Source organism: Rhinolophus sinicus, chromosome 14 (assembly GCF_057876585.1).
Source record: "Rhinolophus sinicus isolate RSI-liver-muscle chromosome 14, RSI-T2T, whole genome shotgun sequence".
NCBI classification, from domain to species: Eukaryota; Metazoa; Chordata; class Mammalia; order Chiroptera; family Rhinolophidae; genus Rhinolophus; species Rhinolophus sinicus.
The window spans coordinates 147,166,603-147,190,657 of record NC_142514.1 but is presented as its reverse complement, the minus strand read 5'-3'; the positions used below and the strand labels follow the sequence as shown (position 1 = coordinate 147,190,657).

General features: G+C 43.0%; 1 long non-coding RNA gene across 6 annotated transcripts in view; it reads left to right on the top strand.

Moving 5' to 3' along the window:
* The window catches only part of LOC109446057 (uncharacterized), a 118,748-nt gene that overhangs the window by 6,342 nt on the left and 88,351 nt on the right, over positions 1–24,055 (top strand). For 5 of the 6 annotated variants that reach the window (XR_012497508.2, XR_012497509.2, XR_002137134.3 and 2 more), the window contains exon 2: positions 9,565–9,684. This is a non-coding gene — a long non-coding RNA (uncharacterized LOC109446057). Of the gene's footprint in view, positions 1–9,564; positions 9,752–24,055 lie in introns of all 6 variants that reach the window. The other variant, XR_016018757.1, reaches the window with a different exon arrangement.

Here is a 24,055-nt window from a genome sequence, read left to right as displayed (position 1 = left end):
TTATAAATTTTATTGGGGAACACTGGGAAACAGTGTGCTTCTCCAGGGCCCACCAGCTCCAAGTCATTGTCCCTCAATCTAGCTGTGGCGGGCACAGCTTACTGGCCCATGTGGGAATCGAACCGGCAACCCCGTCATTCAGAACTCGTGCTCCAACCAACTGAGCCACCCGGCCACCCCAAGAAATGAATTTTTTAAAGAACTTATTTCACAGCTCTGCTGTTTCTTTGTATCATTACATGTGAATGGGCCCAGGACAAATGGCTTTTTTATCAACTATCCACCTATCTCCAAACCTTCAGGAAAAGTGGTTTAAGAGGTGCTCTGAAGGAGCAAAGAATGAAGAGTTGTGTTCCATTTCGGGAGGATCCAGGAAAGAACGGAGAACAGCTGCCAGAGGACAGCCGATCAACACATAACAAGGAATGAAAACCCAAATGTCACTATGACACAGAAGCTTCACCCAGAAATCCTCAGAAATCTGGAGAAAACTGGATAATCCCCAAACACCTTAGGGTGGGCAAAGATTCCCATAGTTCATGATTTGTCTAAAGGTTGAATTGCCGAGAAAACAAAATAAATCAGTTTAAAGTCACTGGTGTCTATCACCTGTTAACATTTCTAAAAGGTAAGCTCCAATCACTGGCCCATCTGTATAGTTCATATCTAATCACATTCCACATAATCCCCACTTGAACCAGATCAATTCCTAGTGACCCTATAGCAAAGTTCATTTACTTTCTAAATAAACATAATGAAAGCTTATGTTTTACCAATAATTTAGTATTCCCAAATGTATTAGTTGGAATTAAATTTAACTGAGAGTAACAGAGACCCAAAATAACAGTGAGATAAGAGAAAAGTTTATTTCACTAAATAGTCCAAAGTTGGGTATTATGGGTACTTCAAAAATCCTCAGACTCTTTCCATCCACCACTCCACCATCCTTTGAATATGGCCCTCATCCTTGTTGGAATTAGGAAGCAATGCCCCTTCCTCTGCTAAGAAGAACCTACAGCTAGAGCTTTAGCCATTACATCTATGTTTCATGGAACAAGAAAGAGGAAGTGCTGTGTGGTAGCTCTATGTCTAATTTTTTTGAAGAACATCCATACTATTTTTCATAACAGCTGCACCATTTTGCATTCCTACCAGCAGTATATAAGGGTTCTAATTTCTCCACATCCTTGCCAACACTTGTCTTTTGTTTTCTTGATAATAGCCATCCTAACTGGTATGAGGTAGTATCTCACTGTGGTTTTGATTTGCATTTCCCTGATGATCAGTGATGTTGAACATCTTTTCATATACCTGTTGGGCTTTTGTATGTCTTCTTTGGAGAAATGTCTATTCAAGTCTTTAGCCCATTTTAAAATTGTGTTATTAGCTTTTTGTTGTTTGTTTGTTTGTTTTGCTATTGAGTTGTATTACCATATGCTCCATCAATCTCATTTCTGCATATTTATCCAGAAGAGTTGAAATCAGGATCTCTAAAAGATATTAGCACCCCCATGTTCATTTCAGTGCTATTCACTATAGCCAAGATGTGAATGCAACCAAAATGTCCATCGGTGGGTGAATGGATAAAGAAAATGGGATATATGCATTCAATGGTATATTATTCAGCCTTAAAAAAAAAGGCATAGATGAATCTTAAGAACATTATGTTAAGTGATATGAGCCAGTCACAGAAGGACAAATGCTGTATGACACCACTTATATAAGTTATCTAAAACAGTGAAACTCATCGAAGCAATGAATAGAATGGTGGTTGCCAGGACCTTGGAGGGGAGGGGGAAATGGAAAGTTGTTAGTCAACATGTATAAAATTTCAGTTATGTAAAATGAGTAAGTTCTAGAGATTGTTCAATACTGTGCCTATAGATAACAATACTATATTGTACACTTAACCTGTTAAGAGGGTTGATCTCATATTACGTGTTCTTAACATCAAAAAAAAAAAAAAGAAAAGAAAAAAGAAGGGAGGAATGAAGAATAAACGGCAGAGAACACGTGCCAAATATCTTTTAATAAAGCCACTATGTCAGACTTCCACTTATCTCCAATCAGCCACACCGAGTAACTTTGTAACACCACTGACATTGATATTTATTCTCTCACATATAACTTCACCAAGGCATAGCCTTCCTTTCCAAATATAACTGCCGATTTTCATGTAAGCGCAAGGTTACCAGAATTATATGTTTCACCTTTTCTTACTTGGGAAGCCAGTCTCAACATGCTTTAAAAGTCCTTCAGGCAGTCAACCATGAAATACTGTTAAAACATCTGGTACTCGGTGCTAGAGCAATGGTGATGCTCAGAACACAGTTCCTGCCTTTGTGGAGATTATCAGCTAAGGAGCAAGACGTGACATTGACCAAGTGACCACACAAAAACATGATTTCCAACTGTGGTAGTGCTGAGAAGAAGTGAAAGTTGTATCAGAGCATAACAAGAAGTCCTGAGCTGCTTCCACGTATGAGCAATAAGAAGAAGGTTCTAGACATTGGTAGACATCACGAATCACATGTGCAAAGGCCCTGGGAGAATTTAGGGGAGCAGTACCTGAATCATTCCCCCAACATATACTTTATTTCTGTCATGTATTCATGATTGCACATTCTGTTAAGTTTACACAATAAAGCTCTATTTCCAATGTGCATAAATTCCTTATTTTACTGAGGGAAGTACCACATAGCCTGGGTAAATAAAACCAGATTTAGTGCTCCAGGGTAGTATTCTTTTTAAATGAACTTTTCTGATTCCTGTCATTTTTTCCTGCATTTATTAAATTTATAACAAACCTGTTTTAAAATTCCTCATGCCCATCCTTCCCGACCCCTGTGTTTTCTGAATATTTCCAGTCTGTCTTTCTCAAGCATTCCTTCCATGTGAGTATATTCTGAAAGTCAGTGGAGAAGATGGAGAAGACAGGCCTTGTCCCCATGCTGTTTTGTAAGCATCTTCATTTCTTCTGCCAAAGTTATAGAGGGGCCCACTAGTGCCAGACCCTGTGCAGGCATGCCAGGGCTAGGTACCACCCGTCCCACCTGCTCTTTCTTCAGTGGGCTCCAACTTTAATCATTCATCCTTCTCCAGAGTCTGGCCTTCTCTGTAGTCCTTCTCCAAAGAGCAATTGAAATAAGATCTGAGTGGTGTTACTGGTCCTGGGCTGTGGTCTCTAACCTTTCCTGCCTCCTAGTAACACCATCCCGCCCCCTCTTCAAATCAGATCTATCAAATCTCTACCCGTCCCACTGTGTTAGGCCTAAATGCATTGCCAAATTCCATTCCTACCAAGAATCTCTAAAGTACGTTAATGAAGTCACAGTCTCCATCCTTACCTTTTGTGCTTTCCTCATACACCTCCCCTGCAGGAGTCCACTATTTAGACCCCTGTCCCCATCCTTCATCTCCAGAGCTGATGATTGCTGAGAGCCAGGGAGTCACACAGGGCCTCCTCAGAGCCATCAACAGAATGGTGTCTATCAGTAGGGTGCCAGCAGCAAACAGATGATACATTCATATTAAGATAGTTGATTTGATAGATAATTTAATAGAGGGACTACTTACAAAGATGTGGAAAGGGTGTAGGAAGCCATGAGGATGTGTCCAGTACTCAAGGACTAGTAATGTCAGGGTGTTACCTCCCCAGCCTGAAGGGACAAGCCAAAGAACAGCTGTGCTGATTACAATGGCAGGTTTCCAATAGAGCCAGATTCCAAGTTACCTTTACTTGTCTCATGTTACCTGGCCCACTCTTTTGGGCCTGTTAGGCCATCTTCCTCACAGCCCAATCTTACATCTCCAGACCTCTCCAAAGATCTCAGCCCTCTGCAGGAGTTACTCTTCAGCACAGGGTGTTCCTGCCTTTAGCCTGGCCTGTGGGCCTCCCTGTGAACCCGACGACTTCAGGCTCCTGGCTGAGCCTGTCCACCCCTCTCTCTTCTCGGCTGAGGATCCGGGAACAGTCCTAAGAGTCACCACCTTGGCCCTCTCACCTCCCTTGCCTTTTCGTTGGCTGGTGACAGGTACCCAGTCAGGCTGAACACTGAAGTCACGGCCAGTTCTTGTGGCAGCCTGATGTGGAGGTCTCTGACCCTGCTTTTCAGACCAACACAGTTTGGTCCAGCTTGTGATTCATGCAGCTAAGTCGAATTTGTTTTCGAGTTATACACCAGGAGGGAGAAGGATCCTGACCACCATCCCCTCCCTGTCCTCCAGGGGTCACTATTACAGAGAACACAAAGCTAGGTGGCCTAATCCTCCCTGAGAAATCTCAGTGCAACAGCCCTGTTTTGATTCACTTTCCATTGTAGCCCCTCCCTCTGAGGCTGGGCCAGGGCAATGTGTGCAATGTGCATGAGCTGGACTCGTTCCCAAGAGCTTTCTAGATCCTTCTGAGAACAGACTGCTGCCTGCATCCCCATCCCCACAACTGCTCCAGGCACGCCCAGATGCATCTGAATCTGGCAGTCCTGGTTCTCAGGGCACCAGGCTTTCTCACCAGGCCCGTGGCTCTCTTACAGCTGTTAAGGCCCAGCTCTGTCCAAGCAGTCACTTCACAGACTTTCTGAATATTCTTTCTGTCCAGCTGGCAGCAGCCCAGTTTACTAAATGCTCTCTGTCCAGTGGGTGGGATTTCAGGGAATTGCATGTCCTTCTTATACCCCTTAGGACTGATAACTGTGTTTTTAAATAGGAAAAAATTTGAATGTGATAACATGTTTACCAAGATCACATAATAAATGCCCATGAGAGAACAAGAAGTATAGGACACAGCAGGATTTCAACTATGTGAAAAATAAAATATATAAAAACCTGAGCATATTTAAAAAGTAGCAGGAAATTTTTTTAAACTGCAACTCTGGGTTCTGGAGAAAAAAACCTCTCAACTTAGAGGTCCTGCCCTGACTCTCCAACAGGCTGCCCACAGCCCCATTTCTGCCCCAGACCTCTGGGTATGCTCTGGTCAGTAGGAAAGCCGCCATGACTAGGACTTTGATATTATCCAAGGTAAGGAAAGGTGTATGTAAAAGCTGGAGAGTTTGGGGATACTCTGGAATAGGAGGGCTGGAAAGAAGAGAGAATATGAACTGTGAGAGAAGAGTCTAAATAGTGAAGGGAATTCAAAAACTTGGTAACAGGACATGGTCAAATAAAAAAGACAATGAAAAAATTTCCTATGAGATGGAGGGGAAGACATATTAAGTTTCAAGTTGTTTCCTATTCTGTGCTGTTCTGTAATAACCCTCTATTACCACATCTTCAGTTAAAAAAAAAATCTCTTATAAGAAGAATCTCATAATATTGATATTTGGAGGAATCGAAGAGAAGAGATCATGGCAAACTGCAATATGGACCAATACAGGAGCTGATGCAAGACAGTCCTCTTGTATAAGCCAAGATAGGCTAGGCTATTGCAAACATATACAAAACAAACAAATAAAACCAGTAGTTTAACACATCAGAGTTATGTTTCTTATATTGCTTATATCACAAGCCAATGCAGGTCAGGTAGCTCTCCTGCATGGATGGCTTTCATCAAGTGACTCAGATTCCTGCAGGTTCCATCCCACATTTCCACTATCTATGAGTCTTTTACTACTTGCTGTGTGGGAGAAGGGAGGTAGTGTGGCTAATAACACTAATAAGGCAGTGCTTAGAAGAAAACATACCTTCAAATCGATATCTTAAAAAGTAAGAAAGGTTGAAAACCAATGATCTAAGTTTCCAACTCAAAAGCTAGAAAAAGAACAGCAAATTAAACCCTCCAAAAAGTGGAAGGGAGGAATAAAGAACAGAAATCGATGAAATAAAAAAAGACATGCAATAGAGAAAAATCAACAAAGTCAAAAGTTTGTTCTTTGAATAGATTAAATAGTTAATAAATCCCTAGCAAGACAAATCTAAGAAGAGAGAAAACACAAATACCAAAATCAGTTATAAAAATGGGATATCACTACAGACCTTACAGACTTTAAAAAGATAATGAGAATATAAACAACTTTATACCAAAAATTGACATTTTACATGCCAATATTCATGCCATTAATTTGGAAAATGTAGGTGAAATATACAAGGTTTTACAAAATACAGTTTACCAAATCCACAAGAAGAAATAGAAAATACCAATAGTCCTATTTGTATCAAAGAAATTAAATTTGAAATTAAAACTTTTTCCATGAAGAAAACTATAGCCTCAAAAGTCTTCACAAAAATTAAAGGAATAAATAATACAGGTCTAAACAAATGCATCAAGAGACTAGAAGAAGAGGGAAAACATCCAAACTTATTTGATAAGTTTGCAAAACCTTGATACCAAAAGCTCAGAAAGACATTACAAGAAAGAAAGGTTACTGGCCAACATCTTAGGCTGGGAAATTTAGATGAGCACATGGTGAGCTTATTGGGTAAATAGCAACAGTCACCACCACAGTACACATTAAATATCCCTTTCTTCTCTTATTTCCACAAGTAGAACACCGTCAACTGCTCCTTATGAAAGACGATCCAAAGTCCAGTCTGTCACTGCATTTTGTAGTACCCTCCATCAGTAATAGATGTGACTTCTCTTAGACTGAAGACCTGTGAACTACAAACGCAAGTAGTCTGCCTGTACTCAGGCCAACATACAAATATTCAATGATGGAGCAGGAATAGGATAACTTCAATAAGCACCCCCATTCGAAAAGGGGAAAACTAAAGAGACCCACAGTAGTTACTGGTCTGCAGATAACACTGGTATTACAATGCTGAAATATCAATGGGCAGATATTACAAAGGATGCCTACCCTGGACAGAAACTCTCTCATCCATTGTTCTTTGTGATCTTTGGCACCACCCTCTGAGTGGCTTCCCCCTAGACACTTATTCTCCCTGGCTACAACTAAAGAGGTTGTTGGGGAGAAGGCTCTCCTTAGGGGCTGTGCAACTTCCTGCCAGAGGTCTTTCTGAGGCTTAACTAACGGACTCATGCTTTTTACACAGGCTTGTGGTTTTTTGACAATACAATTTTCTCAAAAATTTGGAAAGCTTCTGATCTATTTGCATCCTGACCGTTTCATTTGCCAATATCCACACTCAACATTCCTTTTGTAAGACAGAATTTTCAAATTTGCTTTATTCTTTTATCTTCTTGCCCCCAAGCTCTCTTTTTCCATGTGAGAGTGATTTCCTTGAAGCTAACTAGAACAAAGGAACACATTCTTTATCAGATATTTTCCATGATTCACTTTAATCCACTGAGACATTTTCTTAGGCCTTTGTCACTCAAAGCCTTTGAAAATCCCATCTTACTATTTGGAAACTAGAAGCAATCAACTTTTTTAACTCTGCAGGCCTCATTCTAGACTTTGTCTATTCCATTAAATTTCTGCTGGCAAAACAGCCAGTTCTCTTCTGTTTGTTTGTTTGTTTGTTTGTTTGTTTGTTCGTTCTGAAAAGCTAGAATAATTTGTTAAATGGCCCCTCTGTGCATCTGTGTCTCACGTAAATGCAAAGATTTGGTGTGATTCCTGCTGAGCCTTGTACAAGGCATGCACTCTTAGACATCTGAGCTACTCAGATGAAGAAAGTGTACAGTTACTGAAATTCAGTGACCTTTTCCTTTCAGAGTAAACCTGACATTTTACTATTACACTAGGTTGTTATATACCTATAGCAGAAGCTGTGGGTGACCTCTCTGCTCTCCCCTTTGGTCACTGGCGTGGTTCCTTTCTGGGTGTGGGAACTTACTCAGTAAAAATAAACTACTTGCACCCAAATCTTTGTTTCAAGATATGCTTTTAATAAAATCAAAATTATTCAAACCTGCCCAAATGAATAGAAAACAGCCAAAGCTATGCACTCTAGCAAATCACTCAATATTCATATATTAGTATATTGTTGGCCAGGATTGTGAATCTTATTGTTAAGGGAAAGGGACCAAATTTATTGTGCCTCTGTTCTTTCTTTTATTTTAAATTGAGATATAATTTGCATATCATAATATTCATCCTGTTAAAATGTATACTTATACTCACAAAGTTGCGCAACATGTCAACATAAGAAATGTCCAAACCTGTAGAAAATTTTAATGAGTTTATTTGAGCCAAACTTAAGCAAAATCTCAACAGATTGAGAAAATGCTCCAGAGAACGGCAGTTTTGCAGCTTCTTTTATGCATTAGAATAAAAGGAGGAGATGCAAGGAGGGTTACATGAAATCTATTAGTGGTAGATTAAGAGGGCAGGAGGAAGCAAAGCGGGAAATCTCTGGGATTGGATAAAAAGTACAATGGAGAAACATACACTTCTTTTACATTGGTGGGTACAAGGTTGTTCGTAATTAACATTTACAGCACATAGAGCTAGAGATGATAGGTGGGAAACAAGGTAACAATGAGGGGTTCTATGGTCTCCGACTCTGGTGTGCCTGAGGAGTCTGGAAAAGGAGATTACTCTCATCCAAGTCAGGGATGGTGTAGATGTCTGATCACTGCACTGTATACCTGAAGCTGAAGCTGAACAATAATGAATGTCAACTACAATTTTTTATATATATGTAGTTACAAGAAGCGGAGTACAACATTAGGAATAGAGACAGTGGAAATGTAATGGCTGTGTGCGATGTCAGAGGGGTAGTGGATGGGGGAGGGGAGTTGTCACTGTGTGAGGGATATAAATGATAAATGTCTGTTACATTGTTTTGTATACCCGAAAGTAATAAAAAAAAAAAAAAGGGAGATTACTCTGACATTTCAAAGTTATGTTATCTTAGATGCAAAAAAGACAATAGACAGGCTCACTTAGGTAAAGACTGACCTTTGTTAAAGAAACTATAGGTCTAGAATGTGACTGCCGTGACTACTCACTATGACTCTCTTTTAGTTAGGATTTTTTATGTTCAGATCATCCTATGTGGTTACTTTTGGTCTCTGAGTTTGTAAGTCCCACCACGCAGGCCTCCCCCGAGCTTGTCAGGTTGAGTGTATGGCCCCTTTTACATCCACAGACAGGAGGAGGTATCATGGTTAAGTGGTGTGGGATCTGGAGCCGGGCTATCGGGATTCAACTCTTGGATCTATTACTTAATAATTATATTGCCTAAAGTACCATACTTAAGCCCTATAAGCTTCAGTTTACTCACCTACAAAGTGGGGGTTAAGTAGCACCAAACTTCTAGCCTCCTAGGTTTATTCTCAAGATGAAATTAGACAATCCATGTAAAAACAGTGCAGTGCCCAGCACCCGATAAGTGTATAATAGATGTTACCCAATGTTAGTTAAAGAGCTGGAAAATAATGGGACAGGAAATAAAACCGTACAGTGAATGTTATTGCTGTTAATGATATTCCTTCTGCGTGCCAGATCAGAAACGTGCTTGTCTGGGGCTCCAAGCAATGGCAGGAAAATGCAGAGTCAGACAGATGAGGTGCTAATGGGCTTATTTATGTGAGATGCGCAGGCATCTGATAATAGTTTTAGCTCTCACAAGTGCACGGTCCAAGTCTCAGATGTTCCCCTAAGGACTTCGAAGAATTGGAGTGCAATGTAAACACAATCACAATTCTGCCCACAGGAGAGAGGAGCTGCCTGCCGCATGGCAAGAAGCTTGGACTCCACTTTGACTGCCTCTGATATTCCAAAGCACTTGGCTCTGTGAAACCCAGGAGGAGGGAATAGAGAGAAACCAGCAAGTGTAAGTCTATCAACACAACTCTGAGGGGGACTGGACTACGGGCTCTTGTTGCTGCTGCAGCTAAGAGGTAATGGTGCGAGGGGACCAGAGAGATAAAGTACTCACCTGAGCTATGTGTGGTCAATCCAGTGTTTGGATTCAGGGTCTTCATCTTAGAGGTGATAGAGTACAGTGGCTATCAGCACAGATTCTGGAGTCAGACTGACTGAGTTTAAACCCCAGCTCTTCCTCTGAGTTCACTGTGTGACTCTAAACCAGTCACTAACTCCTGCAAACCTAAGAGTCTTCATCCATAAGTTAGGATTTACATTATTTTTTATGTTGGCTGTCTTCTATTTGCCCATCCATATCTACTCTTCACCCTTCTTCTCTACATGCCCAGGGCCTCCATCACTCTCTGGCTTCCAGTTGTGTCCAAGAAATGGGCAGATGGGAGGAGAGTGAAATCTTGGTATTTATTTTCCTCGATTCCACACTGCTCGGTTGCTTAGGGTTGGTTGTGACCCTCTCCCCAAAAAACCACAGCTACTTTTCAGGCATTCTCCTTTCAGCTTTCTCCAAAAGTTCCAGAAACCACTATCTCCTCTTTCCTCGTCAGGCCTGGCATGGTAGCAGCTCCTCATGTCACTAGCCCCAACATACTGCAACACCCCTTGTTTCTTTCCCTAAAGTCTCCCTGCTTAATCCTTTATTGAATGCTTTTTAATTACCCCACTTTTGAGTATGCCAGGATCCTGACTGATACAACCACGTGCTTGCAATAGATACCCCTTTGGGCGGTCAACTGGCTCTCAGTGATTCCCTGTTCTTCTGAGAACAGCCCTTACACAAAGGTGGGGAACCCCCCCCCCCCATAGCCATATCTGTGCTACATGGCCCTTCAACCTGATTGGCCCAAGGATAGCTACCTGACCGAAGGTGGGCCAATCAGATTCTCCCACAAAGGAATGTGATATTTGGAACAGAATGATAACAGGGACTGCACAAGTGTAATCCCCAAATCCACCATCTGGGGAACCTACAAAAGCAGGGAAGAGTCGGTTCCTATCCTTCCCAGTTCTGATTGTTCAACTCTTCCTCCTATCCCATGAGATACCTTGTTATCCTTTCAATACATTTCTTCTTTACTTGGCTAACCAGAGTTGGGTTTTGGTACTTAGAGTCTAAAGAACCTCAAAAAGCACAGCACCTCACTGAATTTTAATGTGATAATATAGGCAAGGTTTTTAGCACAGTGTTTGGTGAATGGTGAGCTGTCGATAATTTGTAGCAGTTATTATCTGTAAAAGTAGAGTTAATAACAGAATAAGAAGACAAGCCACAGACTGGGAGAAAATATTTGCAAAAGACACAGATGATAGAAAAACTGTTACCCAAAATATATAAGGATCTCTTAAAACTCAACAATAAGAAAATGAACCTGATTTTTAAATGGGCAAAAAACCTTAACAGTTACCTCACCAAAGAAGATATGCAGTTGGCAAGTAAGCATATAAAAAGATATTCAATATCATATGACATTAGGGAATTGCAAATTAAAACAGCAATGAGACACCACTACACACCTATTAGAATGGCCAAAATCCCTGACAACACTAAATGCTGGCATGGATGTGAAATAACAGGAACTCTCATTCATTGCTGGTAGGAATGCAAAATGGTACAGCCACACTGGAAGATAGTTTGCAGTGTCTTACAAAGCACACTCTTATCATACAATCCAGCAATTGTACTCCTTAGTATTTTCTCACATGAGTTGAAAACTATGTCCACACAAAAACCTGCAGATGGATGTTTACAGTAGCTTTATTTATTTGTAATTGCTAAAGCTTGGAAACAACCAAGGTGTCTTTCAGTAAGTAAGCAGATAAACTGTGGTACATCCAGACAGTGGAATATTATTCAGTGCTAAAAAGAAATGAGTTATCAAGCCATAAAAAGACATGGAGGAAACAAATGCATATTACTAAGTGAAAGAAGCCAATCTGAAAAGACTACATACTATATGATTCCAACTATATGACATTCTGGAAAAGGCAAAACTATGGAGACAGTAAAAAGATTAATGGTTGCCAAGGGTTGGTGGGACAGAGGGACGAATAGTCCGAGCATAGAAGATTTAGGACAATGAAACTACAGTAATGGATACTATTATACAAACGTGGATACACATCGTTACACATATTTGTCAAAACCCATAGACAACGCTAAGAGTGAACCCTAAGGCAAACTATGGACTTTGGTGATAATGATGTGTCAATGTAGGTTCATTGATTGTAACTGATAGGTCGGCCAATAAAGGAACGTGCATGGTCAGGCAAGTTAAGAAAGTTAATTGTGAGAAAGAGAAAGTCTATTTTATTAAGAGAAAGTCTATCGGGCTGAGCAAAGACAGCTACAGTCCGGGCTGCATGTCTAAAGGAGACTGCTGCCCCGAGGGAGGGGGTGAGGAGGGTTTTATAGGGGCTGTGCTGACAGGTGGCATTGTTTGAATAGAAAATGCTGACTGCCTGTAAGCCAGTAGCTGTTTTGTGGTGTTTTCTGTTATCGCAAGTTTGGCTCTGTCTGCAGGTGCAGGCCAACAGACATTTTGTTGTTTTCTTGCAGACATGGCACTGTCTGTAAGTCAAGGTCTCTGAGACCTAACATTCAGAGACCTAACAGTAACAAATGTGCCACTGTGGTGTAGGATGTTGATAATGGGGAGGTTGGGGGTGGGGTGAGAGGTATATGGGAACTTTTTGTACTTTCCATTCAGTTTTGCAGGGAACCTAAAACTGCTCTAAAAATGAAGTTCACTAGATTTTTTAAAGCGGGAAAAAAAATTGGAGCTAATAATTGCCTCACAGATTTTGTGTAAGTTAAATGAGTCCATGTGGTCTCTATTAAACTTTAATTGGTTCCCATAGGACTCAGGTCTGGAAAGTTAAGTAGAAGTTCTGAGCAAATCTCAACTGGTTCTAACTTCCTGCAGCAGAGAGAATATCAACAGTACCTCCGACTGGTGCAGTCCAGGACTTAACATGCAATTTGGTCTCTTTGTGTTTCCTCATTTGGAAACTGCCTTGCCCTCTTCCAAGGGAGTCTTGTGAGACTGTCAATCAAGTCATGAGGAGGAGGAGATGGGGCAAACATTGGAGCTGGGCAGACAGAGCACTCCATCCCCTAGATACAGGGAAACCCAAGACATCTAAGCAAAAACCAGTTGGAGTCCTCTGAGGAACTGGTTGAGCTTCTAGGGGTCTCTTCTAAAGTCGCAAGCTTAACGATCCTAAAAAGCCTGGAGTTTCTGGGATTCTTTCAACATATGGAGAAAATGTGCTAGAAAAGAAATCCAACATAGAGGAAAGTCATCCCAAGAGATAGAAGAAAATAGAGAAACAGATTGCTGGCAAATTTGGGGGTTTTCTTGGTTCAGCTATTCTAGAAGCTAAAACCTGAAGTTTTCAGTTATGAGAGCCAACACATTCTCTTTTTGTCTAGGCTAACTTGAGGTGGATACCTGTTATCCACAGCAGGAATAGTCCTACCTATCATATAAGCCTTTCTTCTAAAATATTTAGGTACTTTCAGTGTTATTTCCTTTATCTTAGTAAAACCTCTGGGAAATGAATGGGTGCTGAAAATTTTCTTTCCATTTTTTTCTGGTACAGAAAAGTAATATGTTAAGAAGCTTATCCAAATTTACATAGCACGTCACTGTTAGTGCCAACTGTAGAGTACCAGTCCTGTCAGGGCTATTTTGTGATTTTCGTGAGCCCCTGACATTTTTGCCTTCATGAGTTTCTTCCTCCACAAAATGATATTTTAAATTCCATTGTTTGAATGTATTGGTATAAAGACAAATATAATCCTAACTTGTTTCATTATCATATATTAATTATTTTTAAATTCTTTTTTTGTTCTGTATTAAAAGAAATTAAAACATTTTCATGGGTCCTCGGCCCTACTGAGTCTAATGGATAAATGACCCTGAGTCCTATTTGTAAAACAAAGTAGGAAGAAGTATAGAAATGAGATGACATATATGAATATACTAAAGTACTCTGTTAACCATAAGTCACTGAAAAAATGTAAGGACTATTAATTACTAAACAGGAGCTCTCAGGAAAGTAATGTAAGTGTGTGGCCCTCGTATGTGGTCATGAAATGGTTAAACAGTAAAACTCTAAGTGGCTACAAAAGGGGGATGCTTATGGTAGAAACCCAGAGGATGGGGAATCAATGACTTTGGACAGTAAGGAGCCTTTTGCAAGTAAGCATCCACCCGTGTCTGCTGGCCCCATCTCAGGGCATGGCCCAGCATGAGGCACAGCTGAGGAGATGCCAGTCTTAAGCACAGCTGGAGGCTGGCAGAGACACTCAGATGTGTCTAGTCCCTGCTCTCCAACTGGATAAGGCTGGCAAAGGCCGCCTAGAGGGACGAGTGCCAGGGAGGAACTTTGGGAGCAAGGCTACAAAGCGAGTTTTTATCCAGGTGGCCATAGGCAGCATGGAGCCAGAAGCACGGACCAAATGTCAGATGCAAAAGGTAAAGTGAAGCCAAAGATGAAAAAAATGCCAGGTCAGGAACAGCAGGGATCAGGAGCGATCCACAGTGTATGGCGCTGTCAGGAGAGGTCCAGGTCCCCAGCTCTGAACCAGGGGACACTGCAGGCCTGTTTTAATGTCGTGCTGAGTCTATGGTATCTTAAGCAGTCCATGCGGAGCCAGACATACTGGATGAAAATAAACCTCCTCCAAAACATAGCCACTGAAGAGTTTCTCTTTTACTGTGAACTTTGAGCAACTGCTATTGGAAAGATTGGACATTGCCCACTCTTGATATTAAACCCCATTTCAAGAAAGTAAATCATTTCCATGCAGACAACATAGTATGTGGACACCTTGAAACATAGAACAGGATTAAGAACTAAAACCAGGCTAAGGCAACACAAGAAAAGGATGCTGACAGAATCAGGACTGTGGGGATTTGCCCGCCGCCTCTGGCTGTTGTTGTCACAGTCCCCTTGTGAAGAGCGATTAGCATCACTCACTGAACAACACTTCATCTTCTCTGTGGTTACTTGCGTGTATATACATTTGCTGAAATCCTCTTGTATAGTTCTCATCTCCTAGTGTCAGCTTAGTCATTCTAGATTAACCTTTGCATTGCCATTGTAGAGTTCCAAGAGAAAGCCCTTCTCTGGATATGGTAATAAAAAATAAAAAAAATCTGTTATTATAGAAAGACACCTTGGCCAGGTGAGTTCCAACAGGTAGTCGCTGCTTAGATCCTGGTACCTAGATTGAGCAGACCAGGGAACCACTCTCCCCACCTACATCCTTAGAAACTGTAGACCAAGCCAGAATGTTAGAGAACAAGGCCTGAACAGGCCTCATTACTCTGTGGGTGTGCCACATATTATACAAGCACATGGATTAACTAAGAAGCAGGGTTTGGACTAAGAACTGGGTCAGACAAGAAGGGGCCCAACAAACAACAAGTACACACATCACTGAGTACATGGCACGGGAACTTGCCAGCCAGCTGTGCTGTGAAGTCAATAAGAATGTGTTGCTGGGAGATGCCCAGTCTCTGCAAGACGACGGAGTGTTTTTCTCGCCATGCCTCTTCCATGAGTCACTAAAGGACTGACAATCCCAGTCCCAGGATGACAGGCATGGAGGGAGGAAGCTTCCATGGTTGGGGGGCACAGCTGGCTTGTGCTATCCGGGGGTAGAGCCTGCCCTGAGTGGTACGCAGTGGAGGAGGACACGCAGGTTTCCAAAGCGTGACCCCCCCACTGCCTTAGTTCTGTAAACATTCTGCAGGAGCAGTGTGACCCGTCTAGAGCATCAGATCACTCGTAGAAGAAATGTGCGCAGGCGCACGGCTGCCCTCCTGGCCTTCTTCAAGAGGTTCAAGTTTTATCTCACCCTCTCTTTTTTATACATATGTTTGTCGCTATTTTTATTTTTGTTGTTTCCCCGAAACCCAAATCTTCAATAACCACAGAGAACCGTGAAGGCAAGGAAACTGTGATAGTCATTTCCCAGACTACAGCCCAAAGTCCCGCAAAGAATTTGTGTCGAAGCATCTGCTTTGAGCCGCAGACCACAGATTTCAGTGTTAACATGGAAACAAATGGGCTTCTTTTAACAATTCTCTTTAAAAAAGAGCCACAAGAGAGCATCCTGTGTGTCACAGTCCTGGACTGTCCTACACAAATGAGAGATGAGAATCAGTATGTGGCGCAAACAACACACGCGTCCTTCCTTTGATGGTCTCAGGCCCCCCCGCCCCACCCCCCAGCCATTCTGAGTGTCACGATTGCACTTGATGGAGCTGGCTGACCACGTGGAAAATTACCCAAAAGAAGCTGTGAAAGATAGTTGCACGGAAAGTTACATAAGGTCACAGTGAAAAACTGTGCTGCTTTGGGCAAAAGAACAGAGCAACATCTTTGCAGAGCCGTGCCACTGAGCCAGCTCCCCACTTCTTGTCTTCACCTTTACTCTTCAATTTCTGCTCACTGACCCTCTATAAAATTGCCAGACTTCACGTAATACTCTGGCCTAGAGTGAGGAAAGAAAGTAAAAGTTCAAGAGACCATTTCAGAGGTATCTGTCCTGCCAAATCCTCTACTCTGAGAACTGACCCTGTTCCTAGTCCCTTTCGCTTAACTGGTTATTCATTCATTTATTGCACAAATATTTATTGAGCACCTACTGTATTCCCAGCACTGTGGCATGTGAAGATTCAACATATGAACCAGACAAATGAGGGCTCTTCCTTACAGAGTTAATTTTTTAATAGGGAGAGTTCGATGATCTGTAAGTAAACAAATAAACCGACGAGATAATTCTGTATAATGATATTTGCTATGAATTTTTAAAACCACAAACAAGTCAAAGTGATGTTCTAGAGAGTGATTTGGGAGAAGGGCTGCCTACTCCAAATAAAATAGACTAAAAAAACCTCTCCGGAAAGGCGACCATGAACTTACGCAGGAATGATGAGGAGCTGCGGCTGCAATGAACATTCTGAGCAGAGGAAAAGCAAGTGTGAAGGTCCTGGGGTAGAAATGGTAGAGCAACAGAAAGGCCAGTGTAGGTGAAGCCTGTGAAACAAGGAAGGGTGGTAAAAGAAATCCGCAGAAGAGCAGAGGCCTTGGTAAGGAACTTGGGTTTTATTTTAAAAGCCACAGGACATTACTAGGGAATCTTAAACAAGGGAGTGGCATAACCTGATAGGATTTTTTTTTTAGTACAAACCCCTTTCATATTTTAGTTTGCTACTGTACAGCTAATTTCTAACTTAAGGACATGCTTACAAGAAAGGTTAGGAAGTTACTCCAATCCATTCATAAATCTAGTTTTGACTGAACTTTTAAATAACTTTTGATAATTAGTGCATCTTGGCTCTTGGATTTCAAATGAGATGAAGGAATCTATTTTCTTTTTTATCTAGAATTATGGAAGATTTAGCCCCGTCCTAAGAGTTTCTCCCAATGAGACAAACACTTTGGAGAATTCCTTAATTCTCACAAAGAGAACACATGTTACCATATTCTCCCATCACTGAATTTTAAACGAGTAAAGGGTTGACCTATATTTGTGATTAGGTCAGGGGTCAAAATAATTACTATCTAGATCTTGCTTTTTCTGCAAAGATCTAGATAGTAATTATTTTAGGCTTGGAGGCCATCTAGTCTCTGTCATAACCTCTCTGTGGTAGGAAAGCAGCCATAGACAACACACAAATGACTGCATGTAGCTGTGCTCCATTACAATTTGACTTATAAAAACTAAAATTGGAATTTCATATCATTTTCATGTGACATGAAATGTTATTCTTCTTTTGATTTATTTTCAAGTTGTAAACACCTTTCTTGGTTGATGGTTAACATAAAAACAGGTGTCAAGCCAGATTTAGCCAGCAAGCCATAGTTTACTGACTCCTGCTTTAGGTGAATTAGGGCCTGATAGACATTTTTAATGCAATCGTTTCAGCCTCAGTGTGGAAGGTGGATCATGGGATGTGGGGAACAATGGTGGAAGCAGGGGAGTCAATCAGGAGGTAATTGGCATAGTCCAAGCAAGACCTAATGCTGGTGGCCTTGGCAGGGGCAGCAACGGAGTTGCAAAGAAGTGGACACAATTGTACATTGTGGAGACCCTGACGGGGCTTGCTGATGTAGTAAATGGGAGCACAGAAGGAAAGAGCAGAGCGAAGCATGGTCTTGGGTTTTGGTCTTGGACAACTGGACATATGGGACATATGGACCTGCCATTTACGTACATGGAGAACACCAGGAAGCAGCAGGTTCAGGGGAAAATCAAGAGTTCTGGTTCAATGGAGTTAAATCTGAGGTGCCTGTGAGCTATCCAAATGGAGATGTCCAGTGAGCAGTTGGAATTCAGGGAAGATATCAGGGCTGGGGCTGGAGATAGATATGTGGGGATCATTGGTATATAGGAGAGATTTAAAGCCCGAGGACTAGAACAGATCAATTAGGAAAAAGGTATAGATCCAAACTATTTTCAACGTTTTTCACCAAGGGCCAAATGCGGCAAAATACACAAACAGCCGGGCCACTCACTCGAGGTGAAGTACATATTGCCTCACCTGGTTTATTTAAGTAAACTAAATATATTTTTGGAATTTGCTGCGGGCCAATTAACAATGGATTGCGGGCCGCAGTTGGCCCACGGGCCGCAGTTTGGACACCCCTGGTATAGATAGAGAAGAGGACCAAGGAAGGAGTCCACAGAGTTCCCAGAAGAGAAAGAATTAGCAAAAGAGAGTGACGGTACCAGTAGCTAGGGAATGAAACAGACAAATCAGATGAATGTTTTATCATGAAGGTCAAGAGAAGCAAGTTTTTCAAGAATAAGGGAATGGTCAAGTACGGGGAATGCTGCTGAGAGACTGTATTGTGACGACAGCGAAGTGACTGTTAGATTTGGCAACGTGAAAATAATGTGTGTCCTTGACAAGAACAATTTCAAAATACTGACGGAGATGAAAGAACGTGTTGAATGGTGACTGGGACTTCTAGTTAAACATGTGGGTTTAAACACATACGTATCTCCATTCCCTCCTGACACCCACTAAAGAAAATTGATGAAATAAAAACTAATGAGCCCACAAAAACAAAGAGAAGGGCATGAAGGTGAGAGAAGACAAAAGTAATTAATACACGTTGGAAAAGAAAAGGCCAGAGGCTGGATAATGATAACTAACTTAGCAAAGCAGAGAAAGCTAAAACCAAAGCACTGCAAAGGGGAGAAGGGTGCCAACAAGAATCAAACTGATTCCAATCACTGAACCCCAGAAAGGCTCATGAATTTGAGCCAAGGTGAGAAATGGGCTGAAAACAGGAGGATAGGGAGGAAGTCTTTATAAGGAAGCGCCGACTCCCCCAGGTCCCCTCCCTAACTGCACTGCCAGAAAACCATCATGATGGGAAATAAAATCCAGAACCTGGCAGTTCTTCCAGTCCTGGGCTCTGACACTGCCCAGTGTATCCTCCCAGCAAACACCCTTAGCTGAGCAGATTGAGTGGCTCTGACCTCAATCTAGTAGCCACAAAATCCCCAATAAAACCCTGGAAAAGGCTGATTTTCCAGACCCTGTGCAAGCCCTATGTGCAGTCTTCCTGGGGAATTGTCATGCAGAGGTGCAGGCTGCCCCCTCCTCCGAGACTCTAGAACGGCCAGGAAGAGCCCAAGCACAGGGCTGGAGTCTCTGGGAAGGCAAGCAGTGGTCCCAACTCACAGAAAGCTGGTTGTTACACAGTATCTATCTAGCCACGGTATTTCACACATAGGGAAGGGAAGGCCCAGGAAGTTAAACAATTTGTCTGAAGTCACAGAGCTTTGTTATTGAAAGAACTGCTTGGGGATAAAATACAGTCTTTCAGTCCCTGACTTTTTCTACTGCTCCACACCCCCTCCCATCATGTTCAAAGACTACTTTGACAGGAGGGATTTTTCTTTTTCTTTTATTGGGGAATATTTGGGAACAGTGTATTTCTCCAGGGCCCGTCAGCTCCAAGTCATTGTCCTTCAATCTAGTTGTGGAAGGCGCAGCTCAGCTCCAAGTCCAGTCACCGTTTTTTGAACTGGCAACCTTGTTGTTGAGAGCTCGTGCTCTAACCAACTGAGCCATCCAGCCCCACCTCCGGGAGCTCAGTGGCAGCTCGTTGTCTTCAATCTAGTTGTGGAGGGTGCAGCTCACTGGCCCATGTGGGAATCGAACTGGCAACCCTGTTGTTCAGAGCTTGTGCTCTAACCAACTGAGCCATCCGGCCACCCGACAGGTGGGATTTGGTTATTTCCATGGCACTACTGAAACTAAAATACTAAAACATGAAACTTTACACTCACTGTTGTGTCATAGACAACATGCTAAATGTAGAGAGTCCTGAGTTGTGGGTTCTAGTCCCACCCCCACCTCTTATTCTGTGGTGTCATTTAGGCAGGTCACTGACCCATCTCTTTGGACCTTGTTTTCCTCACTTGTAAACTGTAGAGCGAGTGACAGTGCTAAGAGCAGAGGAAAGAATGCAATTCCAAAGGGCCAGGGAGGATAGCCTGAATATATCCCTGAAACTCTGTTCTGTCAGGGTTCCCTATTCATTTATGCAAATGGTGCATTCTATTCCTATATGTATATTTGTTTTAATATAAACATGGGTGGGAGTGGTATTCCCCGAAAACAATTTTCATCAAACTGATGCTCCAGGAAGATGGTCCACATTTATCCTACCTTTGCTAATCCTTGGCATAGCATTGCATATCCCAATTTAAGAAGCGCAGGACAAGAACTGTAAAAGAATTATTGCTCTTAACACTCTTTGAAACTTCTCAAACTTCAACAAGCCCAATCTCCATTCTGTCAGCATGGGAGCCAACATGCCCAAACCATTCCTGGAATAGAAGTCAAGTCTTGATGCTATTAAGCTCCTCCAACACCTGAACTGGGGCCAGGATTCACAAGGGAATATCCTGGTGTATATACTACTGCTGTGTTAGACGCTGTGAGACTAGAGAAGAGAGAGGTGTTAAGCAGGAGCTGCCCCCCCCCCCCCCCATTCCTGAAGACTGGTCTGCACCCACCAGGCATCCACAGTCTGACTGTGGTTGAGACCATTACCATGGTTGTCACACCCAGGAGACTTGTTTTGAGCTTCTTTCTCATAGGCTTTCTCTAGGTGCTATAGTTCGAGCTGAGGGGAGGAAGAGGAAGGGGTGGGGAGGACAGTGTAGAGTTCCCCTAGACTGGGAGAGTAGAATGCATGCCTGGGCGTGACAGCCAGCAGTGTGCTTTCCTGGAAGCTATAGTGGAAGCCGATAGTACTAGGTTGGTGCAAAAGTAATTGCAGTTTTTACAATTATTTTTAACCTTTTACCACAATTGCTTTTGCACCAACCTAATATTTAACCCTTTCAGAGCACCCCCCCCCCCCCAATGCCGACCATACCCCATGTAGTGGGCCCTTAGTTTTTAAACAGAGGTGTGTGTCTGTGTGTGTGTATGTGTGTGTTGGGCAGGGCTCATCCTGGGTTACCCTCCCAAGTGCTGGTGTCAAAGCTTCCTGACTGCCTTAAGGGATGGCCCCAGAGCTCTCTCTCATCTCCATGACTTTGCAAATGCTGTTCTCTCTGCTTGAAATGATCATCCTCCTACCTCCCACACCCCCATCTGCAAAAGTGCTGTGTGCTCTGGGAAGGTGTCCTCAAGAGCCCAAACTCCAGGCAGACTTGGGCACTCCCTTCTGAGCCCTTCGTCATCATTTTGCAGTTTCCTATTAAAGCATCTGTCACCTGGCAAGTCATCTGCTTTCTCACCTATCCCCTCCTCCACGCTCTTGGCTTTGAGCTTCTTGTCAGTGCCTGATGCTAGGAGGTCCCCTTTTAATGTCTTTTGTGGAGGAAAGGATAAAAAAATTAAGATGAAAGCAGCAGTGACAACTCAGGCCAGTGCCACAAAAGACTGAGCTGTGTGGTCCCAGCCACCAATTGTCCAAAGCCCGCCCGGTGACTCACTCAATCCACAAACTATTGGGCCCCAGAGAAATCCCCTTCCTGCCACTCAAAACTGCCCTTTCCCACAGCAATTATCTTCTGGAACCCTCAGTGGAGAAAACCTAAGAATGGAAACTCCCTCTCACAAGACCCCAGGGACTAAGACATGTCCAAGCCTCCATAATTAGAGCCCAGGGATGCCGAAGGGTCTCTCGCATGCTGCCCCTATCTGCTATGCATAGTTCTCCACAGGAGAGGCAGGGCCCAGCAGGAAACCCAGGACCAAGGCTGGGGCACAGATCTCATTCACCCCCACCCCCATGCCCTCTGCTTCCTGTTCTCTCTGCCCCTACTCCATATAAATGTTCCTGCCAAAGACCCTTTCTATAACCCTGTCTTTGTCCCTGTTCCCATCTTCATCCGTCTCTGTCCTGTGACGTTATAGAGCTGCTCCCTCCATGGCCCCCATCCCTTCCCACCCCTGGATGCCCTGTGAGTAAACATAACAGAGTGTTCTGGAGGACTGCAACTAGCAGGCATCCTCGGTCGCTCAGGGCCCTTGAGGACATGGCAGCAGTTTCCAGCAAAGGCTGGGAAGACCCTGCTAGTGAAGTGCTGGTTCAGTTCCAGCCCACAAACATTATAAGGCCCACTCTGGACCCAGCCCTGATCTAGGTCCTAGAGGGACACACACAACCCTGCCCAGGCCCTAAGGGGAGGCAGACCTAAGAACCCACAATTACAATCTGTTGACTACACAGGAAAGATGCCTAGTGAATGGAAAGGGCAGAGGGAGTGAAGGAAGGGAGCAGAGAAGAAATCAGGGTGGTCAGCCGTCCGATGGCTACACCCCCCCAGAGGCAGGACTATGAAGGCTGGCTGGAGGTGGTGGGGGTGAGCAAGCTAAGGGAACCGGGAATATCACCCAGCTTCACTATTCCTGAGCCAAACTACCATTTTCCCCCCACTCAATTCACAATCAGTGGGCTCAGGAGAGCCCCTCAAGTGACCAGGGCGGAAGGGTTAAGAGCCGTGGGCAGCACTATCCTGAGGTACAAATTCCTGATGTCAGCAAAACCCTCAAGAGCAAAACCAAAAGACTGTGCAGGGTGACACGAAGGAGAAAGGCCTGAGGAAAGGAAGGATCCGGGGGGACAGGTCGAGAGTAAGATGTGGGGCTGAAGAGGGAGGACACAAGCAGCAACAAGCCCAGGTGGCTGTGGATTCCGTGCGTGCAGTCAGAGCTCTGGCTGTGCAGGCGTTAGGCATCACGCATGCCAAGAAACAGGCCCCATTCCAGCCCTTCCCACAGGGGATGCTGCTTACCTAGCCTGCCCACTCTGGGACCAAGGGCACTGACTGCAGTGGGCCCTTGGTCCAGTGTCCAATTAGCTCCCTATAAGGGTGCCTGAAGGTATTCCCATCCTGGCCTTTATTGAGGTAGTCACCTCACACACCCTTTTTTGTAGACCTCAAAAACAGAATTTGATTTCTCATAACCTTTTTGTTCCTAAAGCATTTTTATGTCAATTTGTGTCTCTTATTATTTTATGTATGTCAGACAGAATGTTTTCTGAAAACTTACTTGAAAGTCACATTCAAATGACTGCAAGTCAGATAATACATTTGTATATTATGGATGGGGAAATACATGCTGTTCTCAGAAAGTTAAAATATATTCTCTCCTCCAGGGGTGAGAGAACTTCTGGGTTCCACGTAAAACAAATAGGAACTGAGAACATCCCAGTAAAGCTAAAGGTCATGGCTTCTGTAACTATGTTGAAACCCAGAAATCCAAACGCCATCCCTTTCCAGAAGCTCAGCACCCTCAGGAATCCCCATACTACACACACCTCACGAGACCAGGAGTTGGCAAGCTATGCCAGGCCAGCCAAATCCAGCCTATCACCTGTTTTGTAATGCCTAAGAGCGAAGAATGTTTTTCACATTTTTTAATGGTGGGGGAAAAAATCAAAAGAAGGGTTATATTTTGCGATACATGAAAATTACATGAATTGAAACTTCACCATCTATACATAAATTGTATCAGAACACAACTACATTCATTCACTTCCATATTGTCCACGGCTGCTTCGGCACTACAGTGCGGAGTTAAGTGTTACAACAAACCAGAGGACACAAAAGCCTAAAATGTTTACTCTTTAATCCTTTGCATAAAAGCATGCCAACACCTAAAAAACACATAAAAGCATGCATGGGAATTTAAGACCCATGCGTCTGACTGCTCTCACTTCTCTCCCCCTGCCCCCTCCTCTTCTCCTTCTCCCATTCTTGTTCCCTCTCCTTCTTCCTCCTACAGTTGGCTCAGACCAAGAAGTGGGTGTTAATTTATTTC